This window comes from Danio aesculapii, chromosome 19, assembly GCF_903798145.1.
Source record: "Danio aesculapii chromosome 19, fDanAes4.1, whole genome shotgun sequence".
NCBI classification, from domain to species: domain Eukaryota; kingdom Metazoa; phylum Chordata; class Actinopteri; order Cypriniformes; family Danionidae; genus Danio; species Danio aesculapii.
In genome coordinates, this window is record NC_079453.1 from 31198776 (window position 1) to 31223962 (window position 25187).

The window sequence follows — 25187 nt, forward strand, 5'->3', positions numbered from 1 at the left end:
TATACACTCATACACTACGGTCAATTTAGCCTACCCAATTCACCTATACCACATGTCTTTGGACTTGTGGGGGAAACCGGAGCACCCAGAAAAAAACCCATGCGAACACAGGGAGAACATGCAAAGTCCACACAGAAACGCCAACTGACCCAGCCGAGGCTCGAACCAGCAACCTTCTTGCTGTGAGGCAAACGTGCTACCGACTGCGCCACCATGCAGACCACAGTCAGAAATATTGTTAAAAAATATTTTAAAAAATATTTGAGCACCTGCACTTATGTTATTCCTTTTATGTTAAATACATTTGTAGAAAAGAGGAAGTATGTTTGGGTGCAGCCACCAGAGGACTGCAGAATGATTGACAATTGAATCTCCACCTTTTAATATCAGTTGTGTATAAATACTGAAGTCAGGAAAAAGCAGAGTTGTTGCATACCTCCTGAATGTAATTTTTGCATTGTATTGGTGTAACGTAAGGGACAGATTTGACCCAGAGCTCTGTATATCGATTTATTCACTTGTATCTTATAAATTACTAATGCTTTTCCATTGAAGAAAACTCCTCTCCTGACATCTTTTATTGAATTCGCATGGAATTTTTTTAAGATGAAAAAAATCCAACAGAATCAAAACTCAATAAAAGTATGCATGAATTTAATGAACTTAAGCACACTTTATAATTCACAATGAGTATTGAACACATTGCCTTTTAGAATCTGAATACACCAGATTCACTATTACTATTTTGGATGCACAATGAACATTTTCACACATACCTTACGAGTGTTGAATCATATAACACCTAAATATTTCAAGCCACGCATGTGAAAAATCAACATTGAGTTATGTGTTGGAGAAGAGGGAGTGAAAAGCAGCCCTGTGTAATTGAACAGGAGATGTTATGGTGTCTCCCGCTGCACAGGCAAATTTCATTTCTCTCCCTAAATGTGATTACAGGGTGTCAGTGAGCAGAAGAAAAGCCTCTGCCCTTGTCTTTCACCCACACAAGATGTCTCCTATTATTCCAGTTAAAGATGAGCAGCAGACAGCATTCATGCAGAGGCTAAAAGCTAACCGTATCTTTTTTAGCCAACGGCGCTTGCACAAAAAAACAATAACAACAGCCAACATAATGAGGGAAAAGAATGGTAAAAAAAGACCAAATCCTTCCTGTCAGATTGTGCCTATTTATTTATATATTTTGTACTTGATCAGCTACAGACTGTTCTTGTGAGACAAACAAGCTCACGCTTAAGTAATCTGTGCTTAACACATGTTTTATGTTTTATTTATGTGCTGTCATCTAACCTTAGACTGAGGTGTAAAATGAGAAAATCTTGTAAGTTATGGCAGGAAATTTTAAGTGTGAATTGTAGTATTGTGGATGTGAATATTTTATTGCTGTCTCAGCATAACTGGACAATAAGAAGGAAGAACAAAGGGAATTTAGAATGCTGCTTTTTCCATAATATACCTGTATTGGACTGTATTGAGCAACATAAACCCAGCTATGCTTAAGCATTCTGCATTTGTGAACATATAATGGCTTGATATTAACAACGTGTTGATTGAATGTTTGTACAAAATCAATATCACATTTTCAACTGGGCTCATATTCATGCAAACAGCTCTCTTGGTCTTGTGATATTGCTCAATTACATTATATAGGGGCAGTTTCTCGTACAGAGTTACGATTAAAGTAGCAGGCTTTAGTTTTGAATAATAAATCATGGCTTTCTGAATCACAGATTAAAGTACAAATGAAATCAAAACTAACCATATTGATTTTGTTAGCTCATATGGCTAGTTTTGTGGTGAACAATTAATTTGTGCATGTCATTAAGAAAAAAAAAGGTTTGTCCTTAATCTGCCATTGAAATCTGAAAAAGCACTTTCTGTTTTTTCTGTTAAATTCTCAGATTACGTTTGTCTCAGGTGTTGGGCGTGGTTGCCATACTTAACAACGCCCCTCCAACAGTCAGTTTTGACAACAAACAGGAAATGGTGAGACGGAGGTGTGTGTTTGGTTGTAATAACTTTCCTGAAACACATTTCCAGCTCTTTCTGAATGAAATTCCTAATTTACTACACCCAATCAGCTTGCAGTAGAAAAAACAGCTACGCCCACTGCTTTCTTATTTAGTATTCTCTAGGTACTGTGATACAAAAATACAAAAAAAAAATGGCCGCACCTTCTGGTTCATGTGGACTTTAAGTACAGATTACGAACACATTGGGTCTCATTTATAAACATTATAAAAATGTAAAATTTCCCAAGTGATGTTTAACAGAGCAAGGAAATTTTCACGGTGTGTCTGATTATATTTTTTCTTCCTGCATTTCGTTGCCTTGTACTTGTACATGTGTGATGACAATAAATTGAATCTAATCTAATCTAATATTTTTTCTTCTGGAGAAAGCCTTTTTTGTTTTATTTCGGCTAGAAAACAAGCAGTTTTTTAATTTTTTAAAAACCTTTTTAAGGTCAAAATTATTAGCTGTTAAATTACAGAAATTCCCTTAAGTTTAAACTTCCAGTAAATTTCTGTAATTTAATGTCTGTTATTTTACAGTAAATTTCTGTAATTTTAATGTCTGTAATTCAATGTCTTATTTTACAGTAAATTTCTGTAATTTAATGCCTGTTATTTTACAGTAAATTTCTGTAATTTTAATGTTTGTAATTTTACAGTAAATTTCTGTAATTTAATGTCTTATTTTACAGTAAAGTTCTGTATATTAATGTCTGTTATTTTACAGTAAATTTCTGTAATTTAATGTCTGTTATTTTACAGTAAATTTCTGTAATTTAATTTCTGTTATTTTACAGTAAATTTCTGTAATTTAATGTCTGTTATTTTACAGTAAATTTCTGTAATTTTAATGTTTGTAATTTTACAGTAAATTTCTGTAATTTAATGTCTTGTTTTACAGTAAAGTTCTGTATATTAATGTCTGTTATTTTACAGTAAATTTTTGTAATTTAATGTCTGTTATTTTACAGTAAATTTCTGTCATTTAATGTCCGTTATTTTACAGTAAATTTCTGTAATTTAACATCTGTTATTTTACAGTAAATTTCTGAAATTTAATGTCCATTATTTTACAGTAAATTTCTGTAATTTAATGTCCGTTATTTTACAGTAAATTTCTGTCATTTAATGTCCGTTATTTTACAGTAAATTTCTGTAATTTAATGTCCGTTATTTTACAGTAAATTTCTGTAATTTAATGTCTGTTATTTTACAGTAAATTTCTGTAATTTAATGTCCGTTATTTTACAGTAAATTTCTGTAATTTAAGGGCCGGTATTTTAGCTGCTGGAAAAAATAAATCATAAAACAACATATTTTTTTTACAGTGTAGCCTGGGTTGTAAAATCAGGGAAGTTTATGTACTATTTTCTTAATTCACGAATAGTCAATTTGTGACTTTACATACTGTTGGTTCACTGACACCATATAAATGCCACTTACTGTAGCATTGAGCACTTGTAGACAAACTGGAAAAGGCTCACTGATAAAAGCCTCGCTTCTAAAAGTCAAACAATCTCCAGTGCATTTACTTAATGCACATGCAAACAATCAGGAAAACCTATTTAATCAAAATGTTGCAGTGGGCCAATTCTGTCTGCAATAACTTGTCTAGATGATGGTAAGCTCTGATCTTCATCGACATAGTCCAAGTAATCCATGTATCCGGGGAAAAAAGAGGAATAATACGAAGACAACAAGAGTGACAAATTACAACGTGAAAGTGGCAGTAGTAACTAATTCCAGTATGTTTGACTCATATCTCCTGAGAATGAGGCAAGAGAAATGATGTTGGTATAATTACCTTAATGACCCTGAACTTTATTGAAAAGGCTGTAATTATGATCTTAGAAGCAGAGTGTTTTCCCCCTTGCTAATGAAATCCAAAACAAAATGACAAGAAAGCAGCCAAACAAGCCTGATTAATGTTACAGCGCAGTGCTTGGAAAGCGTTTGCTGTCTGATTTATACTTTCAAGGATGGTGTTCATGGTTTTTTGCTTATTCTTCAGTTCCTCTTAAGCCACACATCTCTATAATGTGATCCTAATGGATGCATTGACGGAATCCAGAGGAGCCTTTTAAGCTAAGCATTTTGTAAGAAAAAAAAAGTTGCTTGCTAAACAGTGTTTGGTCAGCCTGACAAGTACAGTATGCACTATTAATGGACATCATGAGGTCATGGTAACGATAATGTAGCAGTCACTTTTGAGGAAGGGGAACATAGAAGTCAGAGGGCAAATGTGTATCACTGTCTTATCCATAAATTATTATTCTCCTGTCTATAGAATGACTTGTGTGGATCAGTTGAGCTTGTTTGAAACGATACCGCACAAAGTGTGGATTGAAAGGGCCCCTTTCTTGTCTGATATGAAATATTGATTGGGAATTATTGATCCGCGGAACACACTTGAAATGCAGAGAAAGAGCAGCTTCTGAGAGCAGCTGAACAACATCTTGAACATACAAACTGTAATTCAGAGAGCTAACTCTATGGCAGGGTGTGAAATATTTAGAGAGAATGATCAATGTTCAAAATAGCACATTTTACAATAAACCACAGTATACATAAAAAACAGATGCAAATTTGATGAAATTATGCAACCAGTGTAGTCTGATTCTTAAATGTATGACTCTGATTCTTATAACCAGTCTTAACTAATGCCACTGAGTTTTTTTTTAATCAGTTACATACAGTATAGTATTGTTCAACCAATCTATTCTATACAGTAAATGATGATGTCCTATGGAGGATTAACCCATTTGTGTCCAAATTTTTAAAAATGGTTTCATGCATGTAGCCTTGTTAATAGTGTCCTATATAAACATGTTTTGCATTTATTTTCTCCAGGTTTTTTTTTTTTTTTCGAGAAAATTGTCTTTGAATATGCGGCAACTATAGTTGCCGGTGGGCAAATATGTTGTAAGAAACCTTGAATGTTTGGCATTCTATCTCAAAACAACTGCTTTTTAAAATATCAATTCGTATTCATAAACACATTTATTACGTTTAAAACTAGAAAAACCATTTGATATGAACTTTCCCGAAAACAAAATATATATTTTTTTATTTTCTAAAAAGAATTTCACCCTGACTGAAGAGATTCAAAAATTTGGGTTTCAGTGACCTGATACTGCGTGTTGTGTTGTTCAATGTAGACAATCCCCATGTTTGTGTGGACAGCAGGGCCTAAGGTTGTGACTGAATGTGGCTGTAGTTTTGTGTTTTTCCTCAGTGATTCTGTTTTTTAACAGCAGGAGTTCATTATTCTCTGTTCACGCAGCACTTTAACTCTGCTCCAGTGTTATTTTAACTCTTTGTAAGAGTGGGACCAGTGGGAGAAGTTGATTTTACTCCTTTTTGGTTTATACAGGATTTTGTTGTATGTCAAATTGTGTATCAAAAAAGGTTACTTTAAAGTAAAGATATCAGTTAAATGGTTTAGATGGGGTATTAGGAAAGCCAAAATCATTAAACAAGACCAATAACCTTTATTTATTAACTTATTAGCACATTATTCCCTAATTCCACATTATTTATGTATTTACAAGGTATTTGCCCGTCGGCCACTATAGTTGCCGCTTAAATCTTTGACAAACTATAAAAAAAATGATAGAGCTCTTGAATGAAAATAATTTTTAGCATCAAGAAAATTGTCTTCATTTGGGTGGGTTTGCCTCCATTTTGCATACTGGAATTAGGGGAAGGAAGTTGAAGGCCTCATTTGAAGTAAATCTATTTTTTTTTCTTTCTTGAAATCTTTTATTAGGTTGTTTGCTTGCATATCAGTGAGAATATAAACATGTATAACATGTAGAAAATTATTTATAAAAGGAAAATGGCAACTATGAACTTCAGCATCTACTGTATAAATGACACTAAGAAAATTTCATTTTTAAAAACACTAATGATATTTAACCAATAAAATGTAATCTTAGTAATTGTCACATGACATCTCCTTTAGCCAATAAAACTACAAAATACAAAAAAGTTGCCATTTGCTTTACAAAATTGGAAAACAGGAACTAAATGAGACGTCAGCACACATTAGGTAACATGCTTTCAAGGCACGTTGGTGAGATATAAAATCTATAAAAATCTTATCTAAGAAATAGATTGTACATTTTAGGATGTTTCTAAAGATTTGTGAATTTTTTTATCCATATTTTAGAATAACAACAACTCAAAAGCACAAAAATCTGTGCGTCATGAAAAATGACAAAGTGCCTTTAAGGGGTACAAATTTCCTGTGTGGCTGTCAGTGTTGTTCAATACTATGAGGCAGTGTTTTTGTCTGTGTTGACGTCTGTGTTGATGTTAGTAAGCTTTACGGAGGACAGAGAGGAAAATCTGTACCAATTCCTAAAGGTAGTGATGATAGCGACAACATTGCATTAGACACTGAGGTCATAGTAAGAAATAATGAAGTTGTAGGAGGAGAGCAGCAGTGATAGTGATGAAAATAGCACAACATAAAACATAATACAGTAGGCCTACTGTTTGAAATCCTAACATACTACTGTTTTTGAAACCAAAAGGCAACGTTACAATGACATTTGCAAAACACTAAGATGTTGTTACAATACTTCTTTTGGAACTCTAAAACATTTTTTACAGGAAAGTTTATCAGGACACTATTACACTGCTGCTATTATTGTTTGTTTAAAAAAGAACATTGTTGCACTACTTTTTTGAAACAAACGTATTGTTACATTTCATTTAATTTTCCTTTGGCTTAGTCTCTATTTAACAGGGGTCGCCACAACGGAATGAACCGCCAAATTATCAAGCATATGTTTTACACAGCGGATGGCCTTGCATCTGAAACCCAGTACTGGCAAACACTCATACACTCCCACATTCACATACACTATGGTGAATTTAGTTAATCCAATTCACCTATCCCGCATGTCTTTGGACTGTGGGGGAAACCGGAGCACCCGGAGGAAACCCACGCCAACACTGGGAGAACATGTAAACTCCACACAGAAATGCCAACTGACCCAGCCGGGACACTGACACCGTGCCACCCTGCTTCACACCTTTTTATTGGTCATTTGTTGTAAAGAATAAGGTCCAAGATTTAGAATAAAATTTACTTGTAAAATGTTTTTTTCCATTTAAAAACAATACAGTAGGTCAGTAGTAAAAGATGACTTCACGTCAAATTATGTTTTCTTGCACAGCTGAATGTTGGACTCAAGAAAAAAAAAATCACGTCGAAGGGACAGCCGACACTGGATTCCACTTGTTCCTAAAGACTTTTTCAATGCGTTATTTTCACAATTTATGATGGAATAGCAGTCAAAATAGGACAAGTAAGCTTATGTATGGGACAAATTCTGGACCTTTGTCATTGAGGGGTGGGTCTTTTGAACCTCCTGAACCTAATAGAATGGTGCTAACACAATGGTGCATAAAATTATAATATAATATAATATAATATAATATAATATAATATAATATAATATAATATAACATAACATAACATAACATAACATAACATAACATAATATAATATAACATAACATAACATAACATAACATAATATATGCAACTTCTTCCTTATTATAGACATTTCCAAACAAGTCCACCAGGACAAAACACACTACTTCAGTAGCAATTGTTTGTTCAAACTCCAACTTTTTTAATGTTATTGTTTAATTATTTTTATGTGTAGTGGGTAGCACAATCGCCTCACAGCAAGAAGGTTTCTGGTTCGAGCACCGGCTGGGTCAGTTGGCATTTCTGTGTGGAGTTTGTATGTTCTCCCTGTGTTGGCGTGGGTTTCCTCCAGATGCTCCGGTTTCCCCCACAGTCTAAAAACATGCACTATAGGTGAATAAACTAAATTGGCCATAGTGTACGTGTGTGAATGCAAGTGTGTATGTTTCCCAGTGTTGGGTTGTGGCTGGAAGGCCATTCCTGCGTAAAAACATATGCTGGGTAAATTGGCGGTTTATTCCGCTGTGGTGATCCTTGATTAATAAATGGACTAAGCCGAAAAGAAAATGAATGAATGAATGAATGAATGTTGATCTTTCAGGCAGTTTTTGCTTATTATTTAGGTTGTGTTCAAAAATTACTGTAAATTGCTGTAAAAAATGAATTTAAATAATTAACACATGGCCCTTTTTATAATGTTAAATATGTATTTTTCAATAAACACTCACATATTAAATTTATTCATTCATTTTCTTTTCGGCTTAGTCCCTTTATTAATCTGGGGTCGCCACAGCGGAATCAAGCGCCAACTTATCCAGCATACGTTTTTACGCAGCGGATGCCCTTCCCCATCACTGAGAAACAACCATACACACTCATTTACACAAAATGGCCAATTTCGCTCTCCCAATTAACCTATAACACATGTCTTTGGACTTGTGGGGGAAACCGGAGCACCGGAGGAAACCCACGCCAGCACAGGGAGAACATGCAAACTCCACACAGAAATGCCAACTGACCCAGCTGAGGCAAGAACCAGCGACCTTCTTTTATTAAATTTAATTAAATGTTGTAATAAAAATGTAAAAACAGTACAGTACTGTATAACTGTAGTAAATAAAATGACAAAACAATAAATAAACAAATCATGTAGAAATAAACCTTAAAGTTAAAAATGCAGGTTACCATTTTCACATGGTGTAGTGGCTGGAATAGAGCAAGAGAAAATAAAGATATAGAAGAGCTGTGTAAAATGAAGAAAACATTGCTTTGAAAGCAACAAGAGACAGAGCGGTGACAACAGGGACACAGAAATGCGGTGAAGCACTGCACTGTTGGATGGACAAAGAAAAAAAAAGGGAAAAGAGAGAGAAAGGGCAAAATGTGGTGGGAGATTAGACTGTGGGTATTGTTTCAGCCTGGGAGCTGCAGAGCTCCTATAAATCATTCACATCTCCTCCCACCGGCCACCATCCTGAAATATTGATGGCCCCATTCAGATCACAGTAGCACTGACCCTCACAGCGGCGCCCGGGAAGACCTGATGTACATGCAACATACATTCCCAAGCCACAAACACGGCCTTGCATGTCTCCCCAAGCAAATATCTCTTCTCTTTTATCTCACGCCACACCACCCCTCTCCCACTCACCTCCTCCCTGTCTCTCTCCACCTCTAAGAGGCACTGGAGAGACTGGCGTTCTTTAAGTGCTCCGTGATGGTTTGTGTGGTTTAGTCTGTCAGCCTTTTTCATCTTATCCTCTGTTGCTTCCTGTCTGAAGCGCCTTTGTGTCCTCCCTGCCCCTTTTTTTCCAGGCTTTGTTTACTTACTCTGCGCACTCAGAGATGCTGCCTCTTGTCTATAAATGGAGGAAGATTTGTTTGTTTTTGGAGTGGTGACAAGTCAGTAAACAGATTGCAGGAATTTTATCCACAATGATGGACAGTGCCAGGGAGTCCTACCAAATGTAGCTTTCTCTGTGTGTGTGAAGTCAGAGCTCTCACATTTAGGAAAATGATTGGAGTGAGATTTTTATTGATGGAGTTTTTTGTTGTTGTTGTTGGTGGTGGGAGTAGGGGGTGGTTGGGGGGTTAATAGGTTCTTCTGAATTTCTATATGCATGTCCTCCTAGACTGTTCATACTACCTTACTCCATATAACTTACTCCAGACCTCGAAACTGATCTGACTTGAGTTGCTATATCTTACTGATCTGACTTACGGTTTTCTGAAAACTTCTCTGGAAAATTCGGAGAAGTCCCATTGACTTAACATTGGACCAAACTTTGTGATGTCATAACTTTGCACCAGACTGTCAAACAGACTTAAGGTTACACTTATTTAATGCAGACTACCAATCTGCCAATCACTGATGACCTTTCAACCTATTAGCCACATCCTAGCAACCACTTATGGCACCCTAGCAACTGTCCCATAGACTTCCATTGTAAAAAAAATGCCATTGACTTTGCATTGGACATACTAATAACATACCAATCCATACTAACAATATACTACTCTATACTAGAAACATACAAACAAACATGCTAACATACTAATCATACTAGAAACATGGTAGCAACATACTAATTCATACTAGAACTATGCTAACAACATGCTGGTTTAAAATAGAAACATAATAGCAACATGCTAATTCATTCAGAACACCCTAGAAACTGCCTAGCAACACCTCAGCAAGCACATAGAACACCATAGCAACCACCTATCAACACAGTAGCAACCACCTAGAAACAACTCAGAACACCCTTGCAACCACCTAGCAACACCTTTTTAACCACCTAACAACACCTTAGCAACCACTTAGAACACCCTTTCAACCCCCTAAAACACCATAGCAACCGCATAGCAACCATTCAGAACACTCTTGCAACCACCAAGCAACACCTTAGCAACCACCTAAAACACCCTAGCAACACCTTAGCAACCAATCAGAACACCATAGCAACTGCCTTGCAACACTTTAGCAATCACCTAGAACATGCTAGCAACATCTTAGCAACCTACTGATTTTTCTATTCCAGCTGTTTTAAACTTCTTAAAAACTACTTCAATTCCTCAAACCTTTAAACTACATCAAACTTTCGGACTAGGTTTTCTTAAGCCATCATAAAGTTTTGTCTACAAACTTTACTTTTCTAGTTTCTAGTCAATATCAACCAGTTTCCTTCAGCGTAAAGTTTAGGTCAGGACAAATGAGTCAACCCAGCAAACAATTGTGTTTAAACGTCTAATAGACATCTAAACGTAGACAACTTGGCTAAAACAAGGCTAATCTTGGGCTGTTAGTGAAAATCGAATAGACATCTAATAGCTCAAAACTAGCACTAGCACTTGACTAGTCGTCAAATAGACAGATTAGACAGACTTTATATGTGTAGTAATTCATTTCTTCTTATTTGATGACTAGTCTAGTATAGGCCTTTTCTTGGACTTCTATTAGATTTTTACTGACAGCCCAAATTTAGCCTTGTTTTAGCAAAGGCGACTATGTTTAGAGGTCTATTAGACATCTATTTTAGAAACAAGAAATGCTTGCTGGTAATGGTCCTACAATGTTAGTGACTAAAGTAAAACTTTAGAGGTCTATGCCTTGCACGATGCATATTGTAGAAAGTGTAAAGTGTTTAAGCAATCCTAATGAGCACTCACTGTCATTTCTTACTCCATGCCATCCTAATGCCTTTGTTTTCAGGCAGAAAAGTTAAATGTAATGTAATGTGTATTTATATAGCGAATTTATTGTATATGGCCATACGCCCAAGGCGCTTCACAATCATGAGGAGGGGTTTCTCCACACCACCACCAGTGTGCAGCATCCACTTAGATGATGCGATGGCAGCCACAGGACAATGACGCCAGTGCGCTCACCACACACCAGCTATAGGAGAGTGGAGAGACAGCCAATTCGGTGGATGGGGATGATTGGGAGGCCATGTTTGTTAAGGGCCGATGGAGGGCCAGTACACCAGGGTCTTTACGAGAAGTGCCATGGGATTTTTAATGACCACAGAGAGTCAGGACCTCAGTTTTAATGTCTCATTCGAAGGACAGCGCCCACTGACAGTATGGTGTCCCCGTCACTATATTAGGGCATTAGGACTCACGCAGACCGCAGGTTGAGCACCCCCTGCTGGCCTCACTTACACCACTTCCAGCAACCAAGTTTTCTCATGTGGTCTCCCATCCAGGTTTTGACCAGGCTCAGTCCTGCTTGGCTTCAGTGAGTAGCCAGTCTTTGGCTGCAGACTGATATGGCTGTGGCAATGAGAATGGGATGCGCATGTTTCCCAGAAAGCTTGCAAAATTCAACTTATCAGATGATGTTTCCCAGTCATTGTTTCTCGTTTTACATGCTTTTTGTTGAGCTCTGATTGCAATATTTGATCTGTGACAGGTCACTTTGTGCGATTAAGCAATTCTGACTCTGAAACTCTTGTCACATTTTGGTACACATTTCTTGTCAACCAATCCAAGCTTGTAATCTTTAATGGCGTGTGTGTTGTCACTGTGGCAGAACTAGGTACGGTGGTCGGGAAGTGCAAACAACATTACAAAGTTTAAAACACTTTTACGAAGCTCAAGACATTAACATTTATACCCATCATAAGACAATTATATAGGAAAAATGATTTTACCAAGGACAAAACAAATTTACATTTTAGAAAAAAATAACACAGGCAAAACACTTTTACCAGTCCCGAAACTAATTTACAATGACAGACTCTTTACGGAAAGGGAATGTGCCACACACCAGAAGTGACGTGGATTGTACCACACACGGAAAATATCAGCTCGTGTGTGACTTTGTAGACACAGGTTAACACGAGTCCAAAGGCACAGGTTAAAAACGAGTCTACAACTATAAAAATCATGGTTTGACCAACTGCGATAAAACATAATTTTGTCATTTAGAGCTATTCTGAAAAAATATTAGCGTGAGAATATGTAGAAACATGTAAATGTGAGTACCTGCAAACATATATTGACTGATAAAAATACCAAAACCGGCCTCAACATGTAGTCCTGAATAGTTCAGTTAGATAGGTCGATTGATATTCGTGCTGAACCTTTTGACTTGTGGCCTGTTTCCACTGAGTGGTACGGTACGGTACGGTTCGGTTTGGTACGCTTTTATTGGCGTTTCCACTGTAAAAAAGTGTACTGAACCGAACCTTACCGTACCACTTTTTCGGCACCCTTTCGAAAGGGTACCAAACACGAGAAAGGGTACCAAAAGGCAGAGCCACACACGCAGCTGAACGCTATTGGTTTACAGAGATACGTCATTCGCTTACGTAACAAGCCAGAATGTAAACAAAAAAACTGCCATGTTTCAAATACACAGCGAGAGATCATAGCGGAATTATAAATACATATAATAACGAGCCATGGTCGATCTGGGCTCAAACAAACCTTTTCGTCGTCTTGATGAACAGCCACAAATCCAAGAAGAAGAGCAGATTTACCCTGTGCCCCGTAGTTTTTTACGAGCCAGTCTGAGACGCGAGCGGTTTTGCTTTCTTGCTAGCAGTCGCGCGCGTCTAACATTATATCTGAAATAACAAACTTCTTGAGCTGAGGATAATAACCTGCGCTTGATTATTAATGTGCTTTTGAAACCCGACCCTGTCAGACACTGACAAACGCGAGAGTGAAGCGTGAAGAAACAAAGGAGAAGCCGGAAAAAAGGAGCACATTATTTTTCAGCAAACATGAACAAAATGCCATGTATAACTAACCTATTATCTTCATCTTTTGGACTAATATGAACCGGGAATGACGGAATTACTCTCTAACAGAGGCTACATGTGCAGCTGAAGATTACAGACACAGATGAGAGGTTTTCACTGACTGTAGGCTATAATTTGTGTTGTTTTGAACCTAAATACTGACGAAATGTCTGCTATATGTAGTTCTTCTGTAGTTGGTAACATATCGGAAACTGTAAGGGGCTGTATGTGTTTATATATGTTCATTTATTTATTTATTTAATATAACTACAGATATTACAGTAGGCTGTTTCGCACTGTCACTGATCTGCAGTTATAATCAACTCATGGTTATAGAAAAGTTAGTAATAAACATTTCTACACAAGTATTTATGTGTATAAAGCATCTGTTTTGTTAGAAGTGCTTTTCATATGATATGTGAGCGACCCGTACAGCTTTATTGTAGACATTTCCTCCAGCGAGAATGACGTCGACTGAAACTTTCTGTCATACACCACGCCCACCAAAAGGGTACCCTTGTTAGTGGAAACGCAAGCCTGATAAAGGTGACCCGTACCAAACCGAACCGTACCGTACCGTACCGTACCAGTCAGTGGAAACGAGCCTTTGGGTTCCAATCCCGTTGATGACATGTAAATGATAATTCTTTCTTTACATTAATTTTGGTTATATACTGTTCTCCCACACAAATATTAAAATCAATAAAGTTTACAATGACACTGACACCAAGTAATAACAATATTTATGTGGTATGGGCATGCTTTGTTGCTGTAAAAAAGTGTCGAATCTGCCAATCTGCAAACGTGAACAGTTTAGATCTGGAAAGGGTCACCAGTTAACACGGACACCAGTTAAACCGTAACAACGGCTTCATTTAGTTTACTTTTAAGAGTCCTTAAGCAGATGTTTACACCTTGTAGACTTGACATAATGTCCACGATTACAGCGTACGAGTTTCCATCTCGTCCGCGTCCTTTAGAAACTCCAAACACTGACCACACATAAAGAAAAACCGCGTTAATCGGCTCATGTGTTTGCCACAAGACGGGCAAAACATCCTTCAACCGCAGTCCATGTTCGTTCACCATAAGAACTGTAGGCTTCCAGAGTGAGTAAAAGGGCTCGCAAAATCACTCTGGACGCCTCACACCCAGCACACCACTAACCTACTACTAAATATTCCCCTACTGTGCAATAAATATGTGCAATACTTTCTCATACGCACTTGTACACAGCACCTTATATCAATATACAATGCAATACTTTCTACATTCCCACTTGTACACAGCACCTTATAACCTGTATATGTATAACAATCTGTACATACAACTCAACACCCAGGTTTCTTGACTAACCGCATCTGTTTAATGTTTATCATTTTTATTTTTATTTTATTTTTTTCATATTTATTTTGTGTTGTCACATGTCACTTTATGTACACTGGAAGCTTCTGTAGCCAAAACAAATTCCTAGTGTGTGTGAAGCACACTTGGCTATAAAACTGATTCTGATTCTGATAAACTTTATTTACGCCATGTACTCCACAACACGAATTTACTGCACTCACCACCAATGACAACAACACTTTTCTCAGCGTTACTTCCGGTGTGTGGTACATTCCCTTTCTATAAAGAATCTGTCATTGCAAATTAGTTTCGGGACTGGTAAAAGTGTTTTGCGTCTTGTTAATTTTTTTCTAAAATGTAAATTTGTTTTGTCCTTGGTAAAATCGTTTTCCTTTTAATTGTGTCTTATGATAGGTAAAAGTGTTTTCTAAAATGTAATTTTTGTTTTGAGCTTCGTAAAAGTGTTTCACAATATTGTTTTGCACTTCCCGGCCACCGGGATTTTCATAAACAAGAGCATAAAAATACTCCTGGTGTTTTTAATAAAACCTTTTGAAAGTATTTTGTAGCATATCCGGAAATAATTGTGTAGTTAAAGCATTTACCAGAAGGTGCTAACTACCCATATTAACCAACCACACTCTAAAACCCTGGGTTATCCCTTTGAATGTCATTTTCAAGGTTGACATGAAAGCAACATTCATTCCAATAGCAGAATATTTCCATTGTGATCCACTAATTAATTTACAATTCTAATCATTTTAAGCACTTTCAAATGAGGTTATGCTTAATGTTTCATTTCCATTCAGGCTGTTTCGTGATTGAAGCTATGCTACAGTCCTGAAGTATTGTGATGAACGAGTCTCCTTATCGAATCATCTCTGAACGTTTGAGCAGTGAAGAATGACTTGTATTCATAATGAAGCTGACAACATTACATCAATGCCACTTCCAATGACATCGGTACAAGCTATTTACAGCCTCTCGCTAATTCAAAAGCGCTCGATCCAATCAAGGGAGGCGTCTGTTTACAGAAAATGGTTAATATGTGCTCACAAAGAGAATATTAATGTTGTCATTAGACTCCATAAAGAGCAAAAGTACAATTCTTTCGTTATTGCTGTGCCTCGTATTTCCTCAATATCACTATTGCTCTGAATACATTCTAATGATTGAAAAGCGGCGACAGGCTGTTGTGAGACTGAGGTCGGAAATCATTATGTATTCACATGAGCTCTGTCTCTGTGCAAACACCTTGACAGTGTATCGTCGAAGGGAACGAGTGAAAGTCACTAGGAGGCCAGACCTCGTCCCTGGAGCAAAATACATCAACGCACCAGGAGTTTAATCCAAAGCTCCGATGACAATGCTGTCCCTGCCCGGCTTTATAAATGGTAGATTCCCAAAGCATTTTAATGGCGTAATCTTCCCCTCATCTTGTCAACTTAATGGCGCCTGCCTGTTTACTGTAAGCGAGATGCATGACGCGTGAGGTGCGAACTGGCAGCCGTCGCCAGCCTGATGGAGATGGATATACGCGCTCACAAAGAGCCACAGACACTGTCATTTAAAGCGCGGAGGGGAAACTCAGACCACGGTCATATTCATAACTCTCTAATGCCACATTTTATCGCCCATAAAGCTTTGCAATTTATATTAGGTTCATTTATTCTTGGCCGACCGAGGAATAGTAGTCCCGTGTGACGTTTACATTTCAGGTAATTGTTGCAAAATGGCTGAAAGAGCCCTCCTTTAAAGCAACACTTGCCCCTTTTTTTTTAGAAGTAGACAAATTTTTCAAGTTATGTAGAGTTAAACAGTTGGATTTTATCATTTTTGAATTCGTTTTAGCTGATCTCCCGCTCTGGCGAGAGCAATTTTAGCTTAGCTTGGCTTAGAATAATCAGATTAGACTATTAGGATCTCACTTTAAAAAAAGGAGTTTCTATAATTTTCCTATTTAAAGACTCTTCTGTAGTTACATTGTGTACTAAGATTAATATTCTCCAACTCTAAGGACCCTATCATACACATGGTGCAATGAGGCACAAGATGTATTTGTTGCAATTTGTTGCTATTTTCAGAGCAGCGCAACCCTAATTTGCCACGTTCTTTTATAGCAAATCCATTTGCATTACTTTGTGGACTCACAGGCGTGATGGTCTATAAAGGAGGTGTGTTAAGGCGCACTGTTAGGGCGTTGCTTTTTGAGGAACTGATAGGTCTAATAGGTCTAAAGTCCAGCGCAGAGCGCATTAGTTAAGTGCTTATGTGGGTCCAAATGCTTAGACATTGCTTAATACACACAGGATGTACAGCAACACACAAATATCTTTACATATGAAAAATAATTAAAGGATTATGTTACAAAAATTATTATTTTTTAATTAGTATGTAAAAGCCACTATGCCACCATGCTACCTCCTTCAACTCCAGGGACTTTTTTCAGTTTATTCATGACAAATTGCATTTGTATAATGTTATTATTATTACTGTGAGTATAATTTATTATAAGAATTTTTATATTTGCTTTAATTGAAACAAGTTTAGATTTGTCCACCTGTCGGGATTTGGAGACATACAGTTGAAGTCAGAAATATTAAAGGGGCTAATAAATTTGTCCTCAAAATTGTTTTTAAAAAATGTAAAACTGCTTTTATTCTAGCCGAAATAAAACAAATAAGACTTTCTTGAGAAGAAAAAATATTATCAGACATACTGTGAAAATTTCCTTACTCTGTTAAACATCATTATGGGGGCTAATAATTCTGACTTCAACTTTATGCATCACCATGGTGCATAAAAATAGGACGTGTGTTTGGATATAACTCCACACTTTTTTATTATTGTACATTTATTTGTTAGTTGGAAATTAGAACTGAATTTAGAAATAGTTTTGAAACAAATCCTTGTGATTAACAAACTAAATGAAATATGTAGGCTGATGGATGTCTTCAGTGGAGTGAGTTTCCACCATTTCCTCACTCCACAAAAGTAAACGAGTAATGTAAAGAGTATAAGTAAAGAGAAAGTAAAGAGGCCGAATGGAGGAGGCTCATTCATTATATTAGTTTTTTCGCTAATGAAGCATTTAGTTTTCCACTAACAAAGTCTGCCATTTAAATAGTAAATGCACCATGGCGCAAAGCCACTGACTCTTAAAGATAATGGGAGATGAGTCTTTGATTGGTTTAATGCACAACATGCTCAAAACACACCTATAACTCATTAAGAGAATAAGCACAACCCTGTTAGACCATGCGCCGAGGTGCAGAGCTTATTTTTGCGCTTTAGACTTTGCACCTAGATTGTTAAAATAGAGCCCTAAAAATACCTTCATATATAAACTATACTCTCATTCTGGAACTTGCTGCCATACCATGGCTGTGGTAGGCACAACGATATTATAGAACACAGTTGCCTAGTTACCTATCTGGGGATTGACCCTCCTAATTGACATTTGAACCCCCTGAAGAACGTCAAAACAAGATGCATGGGGAGTCAGCCCTTCAATAGTGAGAAGCTATTAAGGAACTAACTGATCTGTATCTTGAATATTATTAATTCATTCATTTTCTTTTCGGCTTAGTCCCTTTATTAATCTGGGGTCGCCACAGCAGAATGAACCGCCAACTTATCCAGCATGTTTTTACGCAGTGAATGCCCTTCTAGCCGCAACCCATCTCTGGGAAACATCCACACACACAATCACTACAGACAATTTGGCCTACCCAATTCACCTACTGCATGTCTTTGGACTATGGGGGAAACTGGAGCACCCGGAGGAAACCCACGCGAACGCAGGGAGAACATGCAAACTCCACAGAGAAACACCAACTGACCCAGCCGAGGCTCGAACCAGCGACCTTCTTGCTGTGAGGCGACAGCACTACCTACTGCGCCACTGCATCACCATCTTGAATATTAATAATTACAAAAAAAATTATAATAAAAATATACATTTGACCCCAAATATCGGTTCATACTATTAGGAAAAGTCGTGGCAATCAATCTATATGAAAAAAATTCTTTGTGAAGACTGTTGTGAGCACATTTTTTTTTTTAAACACATTATTTTTCCTGAATAGTTTGACCTATAAAGTAACATCTAAAATACTGCTGCTAATCGGTCACTAAATATGCCTTAAAATACTGAAAACATATTTGGTTTATTAAAAAATTTGATGTAATTTAAATACATTCATATATTTGATTCACCGAAGCATGTATTACACAAACTATTTGTGAAAAAAAGTTGACCCCTCCGATCATCATTGTATAATTCACACCCTGATCATGCAGTCATGGCACAGCAGCAAAGTTCCTTGATTATTACGCAGAAAAAAAGGATAGTTACTAACCATATCAGCCTAGTAAATAGCAACTTTTTCATTTCCTTCAGTCTTAGTTCAGGATGTAACTGCAGAAGAGTCCAGCTTTAAATCGAAAAATTATCACAACTTGTTTTAGAGTGAGATGCTAATAATATTATCCAATGCAATGACCATGCTAAGTTAAGCTAAAAATGCTCCTGCCAGATGCAGAGATGGCTGAATAGTTTTAAAAACTGTAAAACTCAGCTGTTTAGCTGAGTTGTAAAATGAGCCGATTTCCAAATAAATAAAAAAGTGTTCCTTTCATATCTTAACAAAAGAGGGGGGAAAAAAACATCAGCTGTCTGCCTCTGATGGATAGATCAGCGAGAAAGATCAGCACTTTGAAAGTGGGAGAATCAATTGTGTTTCTAAGTGACCAAGAGAAAACTGAACTGAGGCAGAAATATTCAGGCATCAGCAAGAGGTGGACTCCCTGGAGGCAGGATGTTACTGACTCTAGAAAGGCCGGATATTGCTATAAAAATGAATATTTCATTGATGAGTCAGAAGGAAACGCCATTAAACTTCTCTTACTGAGCTCTGCTTGTTATTTTCAAGCCTCTAGGAAGATAGATTTTTTAGGTGGGTCAGAACTATTTCTTGTTTTCTGATTTGAGATAACTAAATAACCATACATGTAGGCCTATACCCTCACAGAACAAAACACACAAGCTTCATCTGTGCAAAAAGATGTTACAACCTCATGTCAAACACATGCAGTAAAAGTTTCCAAATCATAATTCATGTGTGTTCCACATTTGATTCACATGTATGATCCTAACATTTGACACCATGTGTGAAGTTCTAAAGGTATAGCATAAAAAAACGGTTCAAATGTGTATTCCAACATGGTGTTAAAAAGACAATGTTGCCATAGTAACCCCCTCAGGTGTTCAGTGATATAGAAATCATGTTCACCTGAAGGGGTTACCATAGCAACTGTTGCTCAAGCATTTTTCAATAGTATGATATACTTTAACTTTTTCCTAGACATGGTAGATAAAATTATGACATTTTTTCAAAATAAAAGCACCAGAAGACATGCTACAATTTATAATTTGAGTTTAATAAGTTGGATATTTTTAGTTTAATAAGTTATAATTAACATAAAAGATGTGTGATAAACTATAGATGCATTCAATTGATCAGAATATACAGTATATGTTTTAGTCACAATACATTTCACACACTGTAAAACCCAACAGTCAACTTTATCGAATGAAATGAGTGTAGTTAACTCAAAACTTACTGAAAGTTAATTCTACTCACTTGAAAAGAGTTTTGAACTCAGTGTTGAGAGTAATTAGTTAAATATCTCATTACTTCAACTTAAATGGATTAAGTTCAGAGTACTCATATATATTAGTTTTTTAACTCAAATGGTTTATAGCAATTAGTTTCGTCAAACATTTGGGTTGACTTAACTTATAGGGTTTTACAGTACTCAGTTAGTTTGAGTTCTCTTTATTTATTGGATTTTACTGTGCAAAAATTGCTTTGTTTACTCAAATAAATTAAGTTCACAGTACTCATATAGATTTGTTTAACTCAAATGGTTTGTTGCAATTGGTTTCCTTAAATGGTTTGAGTTGCCTCAACTTATTGGGTTTTACAGGACTCAGTTGGTTTGAGTTCTCTTCATTTTTTGGATTTTACTGTGCTCAAATTGCTTCGTTTACTAAAATGGAGTAAGTTCACAGTACTCATTAGGATTAGTTTTTGAACTTAAATGGTTTGTTGCAATCGGTTTCCTCACATGGTTTGAGTTACCTCAACGTTTTGCGTTTTACAGTGTAGTGATTCTACATCATTAGAACAAAGGAATTGATTGTTTTATCTTGTATAATGTGTCCTAGTGGATGAAAACCACAGCACATCAGGGAGAGGACAGTTTAATACATCTTAACAGAAAGTTAGCATTTTTAGCATTTACTTTTTCGGGGGCCTTCATTATCTGTAATGTTGACCAGTAGCACACAAATCTCTTCTATACAACGCTCCTAAACTTGAATCAAAAGAAACAGTAGCTATGATTCCATCCACCCTTTTGTTTTTGCACATTTTGGAAAATCACATACAAAAAATGTGCATAAACTAAAAAAGGTAACACATTTAATGGTAACACTTTATTTTGATGGTCCATTTAAGTATTAGTAGACTGTCTGGTTAATATCGGTTGATACTGCTCCTTCAACAGACATTTAACTGACTACAAGAAACTTTGCAAGTACATGTCAACTTACACTAACCCTAACCCCAACCTAACAGTCTACTGATAATCTAATGAGAATTAGTTGGCATGTAGATGCAATATAACTTAAATTCAACAAACGCACCATCAAAATAAAATGCGACCCATTTAATTAATACATTTTGTGATTTTGTTTTACAGACATTTCCTACTAATCCACCAGCACAAAAGCCAATAAATTAGTAGCAATTGTTTGTTCACAGTTCGTGTTCATGTGGGTTTCCTCCGGGTGCTCCGGTTTCCCCCACAGTCCAAAGACATGCGGTATAGGTGAATTGAAAAACCTAAATTGGCCATAGTGTATGAGTGTGTATGTGTGTGTGTGTGTATGGATGTTTCCCAGTACTGGATTGCGGCTGGAAGGGCATCCGCTGTGTAAAAAAAACATATGCCAGAATAGTTAGAGGTTTATTCCACTGTGGCGACCTCTGAAATAGAGACTAAACCGAAGGAAAATGAATGAATGAATGTTTTGTTCACACTCCAACTTATGTTATTGTTTTATTTTTTAAAATCTTATTATGCTTTTGTTTGGTCAGAACGCAATGTGTTATCAGAACTGCATTATTTAATACAGTGACTAGTGTAAAAGTTTGAACCTGCCATTTTTCAGATAGATTATTGAAGAAATAATTATATTAAAAAACATCACACACTGGTTCTACGCTGTGCACAGGAAAGTAATGGCAGCCACCACCGTTTTTCACCAGAATCTGATTCACAAACCACATGTTCCTTTCACAGACACTCTTGGGTGCTTAATTAAATGTTAAACTGTGTCACGATATACAGACATTATATTGAATCCATCCACTTTGAAATTAATTAAATTACCACCTTTTGTGATCCAGTTCAAAGCGACTTGAGGACGATTAATTGACTGTCTATTCATTTTTGGCTGAAGGATCCCTTGAAGTCCAAAACATCCGAATCAGGAGTATGTGCTTGAGGTCAACAACATTTTCTATCTGAAATTTTAATGGCCTCACCACATACTGTAGCAAATTTGTGCCTAGTAAATCACTTTTAACTACTATCTGAAGCAGGAGGATATTAAAATGGCCACTTTTTTTGCAACCCGCAGCTTTTTGTTCTCTGTTCTAACTCTGAAATTGTTACTGTTCACCGGTTGGTGTGCTGAAATTGGACCTCATTAGAGCTAAATGCCCCTTAAACCTGTGAAAGGACACTCCACCATCCATCCTCCCGACTGTGAGCTCCCTATGGAGTGAAAACACACAGCCTATAATGTATTTAATATAAAAGCAAGCAGGAACATAAATCACGCGCAGGATAGTATTGAGTGGATGACAATGGCTTACATACGGTATGTGTGTGCCAGTGTTTATTAGCGTATTGAGAGCACAGATAGATGCCTTTCTGTGGTTAATGAGGCCCTCATGTGTAAGCAATCTGATTGGCTTTCTTTTAAAAACCCCACCCGCTCCAATACACTTTGAGATGGCTGTATTGGGGTCTGGCTGAGAGAGAGAGACGTATGCCATATGGTTCAACGAGGTTTCTCCTGCATGCTCCTCCTATGGAGAAGAAGTCATTTATTCTCTATAATGAGGCAGATAGTGAGGTTTAGTACCAACTAACTGTAGAGTCTGCAGCTGCTCCTTTGCACTCTATGCCAGCACACCCAACATGCTCAAATATGCGTAAAGAGATTTAGCGCACCACAGAAAATAACAATTCCTCCATCATTTACCCGCACATGTTGTTTGAACCCTGCATGGCTTTCTTTCTTCAGTCAAACACAAAGGTGTTTTGTGAAGTTCACAAGTGGACTTTGAAAAGTGAACGGGATTAAAGTGATGAAATGGAAATTGATGCAAAAACAAATCTAGTCATATTTAGTCTTGGTTGATTTAGACTGAACCCAAGATGACAGATTTTTGTGACATAACTTCCTTGATGTCTAAACAACATCAAATTGACATTAAGCATGATGTCAAACATGTCAAAAATGCAAATAGATTTAATGTCAAAACCTTAACGTACATTTGACATCCACACATGGATACTATTTTGACCACCAAAATAATGACACACAAAAAAAATTAAATTTAATAAATGTTTTATTGATCTGAAAGCTTGAATAAAAACAGCAAATTTACCATGTAAACTATAAAGCAATATCATGGGTGTCAAACAACACGTCACAAATCAGTCTTTCCAGTAATATATTTTTTACATGTTTTTTTACGCAAATATTAGATGTCTATCAGATTAACATGTTTTTTGACGTCGTTTTGACATTAAAATTCCTGCTGGGTTACCATCTTTCTGTCTTATAATTGATTTTAAAGTCACAATTCCCAGCAGGCACAGGACGTCAACATGACATCAGATTGATGTTGTACCCAACGTCGTGGGGATGTTGCATTATGTTTTGAAAATCGGGTTGACATCAGAACCCTACGTCAGGCCAACGTCAGTGTCCAACCTAAAACCAACCAAATATCAACGTCTAATGATGTTACAGTTTGATGTTGTGTTGCCATTATGACAAATAAATGTCAGTATTTGACGTCAATATAATGTTGGTTTAAAATGTTGGCTTGACATTGGATTTTAGTCACTTTCTAACACAACCTAAAATCACATCATTATTGGAGGTCAAAATAATGTCCTTTTGGTCACCAGACGTCACAACCTAAATCTAATCTAAAAATAACGTCATATGACGTTGTGCGGCTGCTAGGTTTTGACTTAGTATGTCATAATTTTGACTTAAGTCAGAATTATGAAATAAAGTTGAAAGTATGTCATGCTTAAGTATGTCATAATTATATTTTAAAGTAAAAAATTCAACCAAGTAAGTCATAAGATTTTGTTGTTAGGTCGATTCAGTAAGTCAAAGACTTATGATTTAAGTATAGCATAAGCTTCATTGGAAATTGACCAAAAAACAAATTGTCACATTTAATCTTGGTTGACTTAGCATTTACAGTACATTATCATTAGAAAGAAAGATGACATATTTTTGTGACAATTTTCTTGATGTCAAAACAACATCAAATTGACATTGAGCATGACATAAAAAAAACACGTCAAAAATGCTAAATCGATTTGATGTGAAAACATGACGTCCATTTTACATCCACACATTGATGTCCTTTTAACCACCAGAATAAAATTTTACACTGAATTTTTTATCCATAAAGGCATGTAAACTGCCTTTATGTCAAAATAACATCTAATTAACATCTAATATTAATAAACAACTTACCTGTAATCATTTGTTTACATGTTGTTTGACACTAATGGTAGATGTCAATTAGATGTCATATACATTACATTTTAGATTTTTTTGATTTTGGCTTACCATCATAATTTTATGATTTAATTTTTTTTTTGTCTTATAATTGATTTTAAATTCATATCTTTTACATGGTATGTCCTAATTTTTACTTAACTCATAATTTTGATACATGACATACTTTTTACTTTATCTCATACATGATCTTCCCTATACGCAAATTACGGTGGGGAAGTTACAGGAGGCTTAGGACCCTGAAGAAACTAGGATCGCCTCTGTGAATATCTCATAATTATTAGGTTTTTTTTTCATAATAAAAAAAAATAATAATTTCATAATTTAAACTTAGTAAGTCATTCAGTTGTGTCATTAAGCCAGTTTTCTACAGTAAGTCATAATATAGACTTAAATATGGCATAATATTTTCTTATACTGTATGGTGTAAATGGGCCTCCATAGTAATTGAACAAATGGTTTATTTCTTCAATCTTGAATTGAGTACTAATGTAGAATGTGCTTTTTTAGTTTAATTCTTACTTCAAATACATTATTTAGTGTAGATTTTGTTTATAGGTTTGGAGTTACCATCTAACAGGGTGATAACAGTAACAACCATGTTATTATTCAGTAATTACTATAATAAGTACACAGAAAACACACTCATAACAAGTGTTCAAAGTGCTACCAATGTAACTATTTGAGAAGGTGGCACTTTCG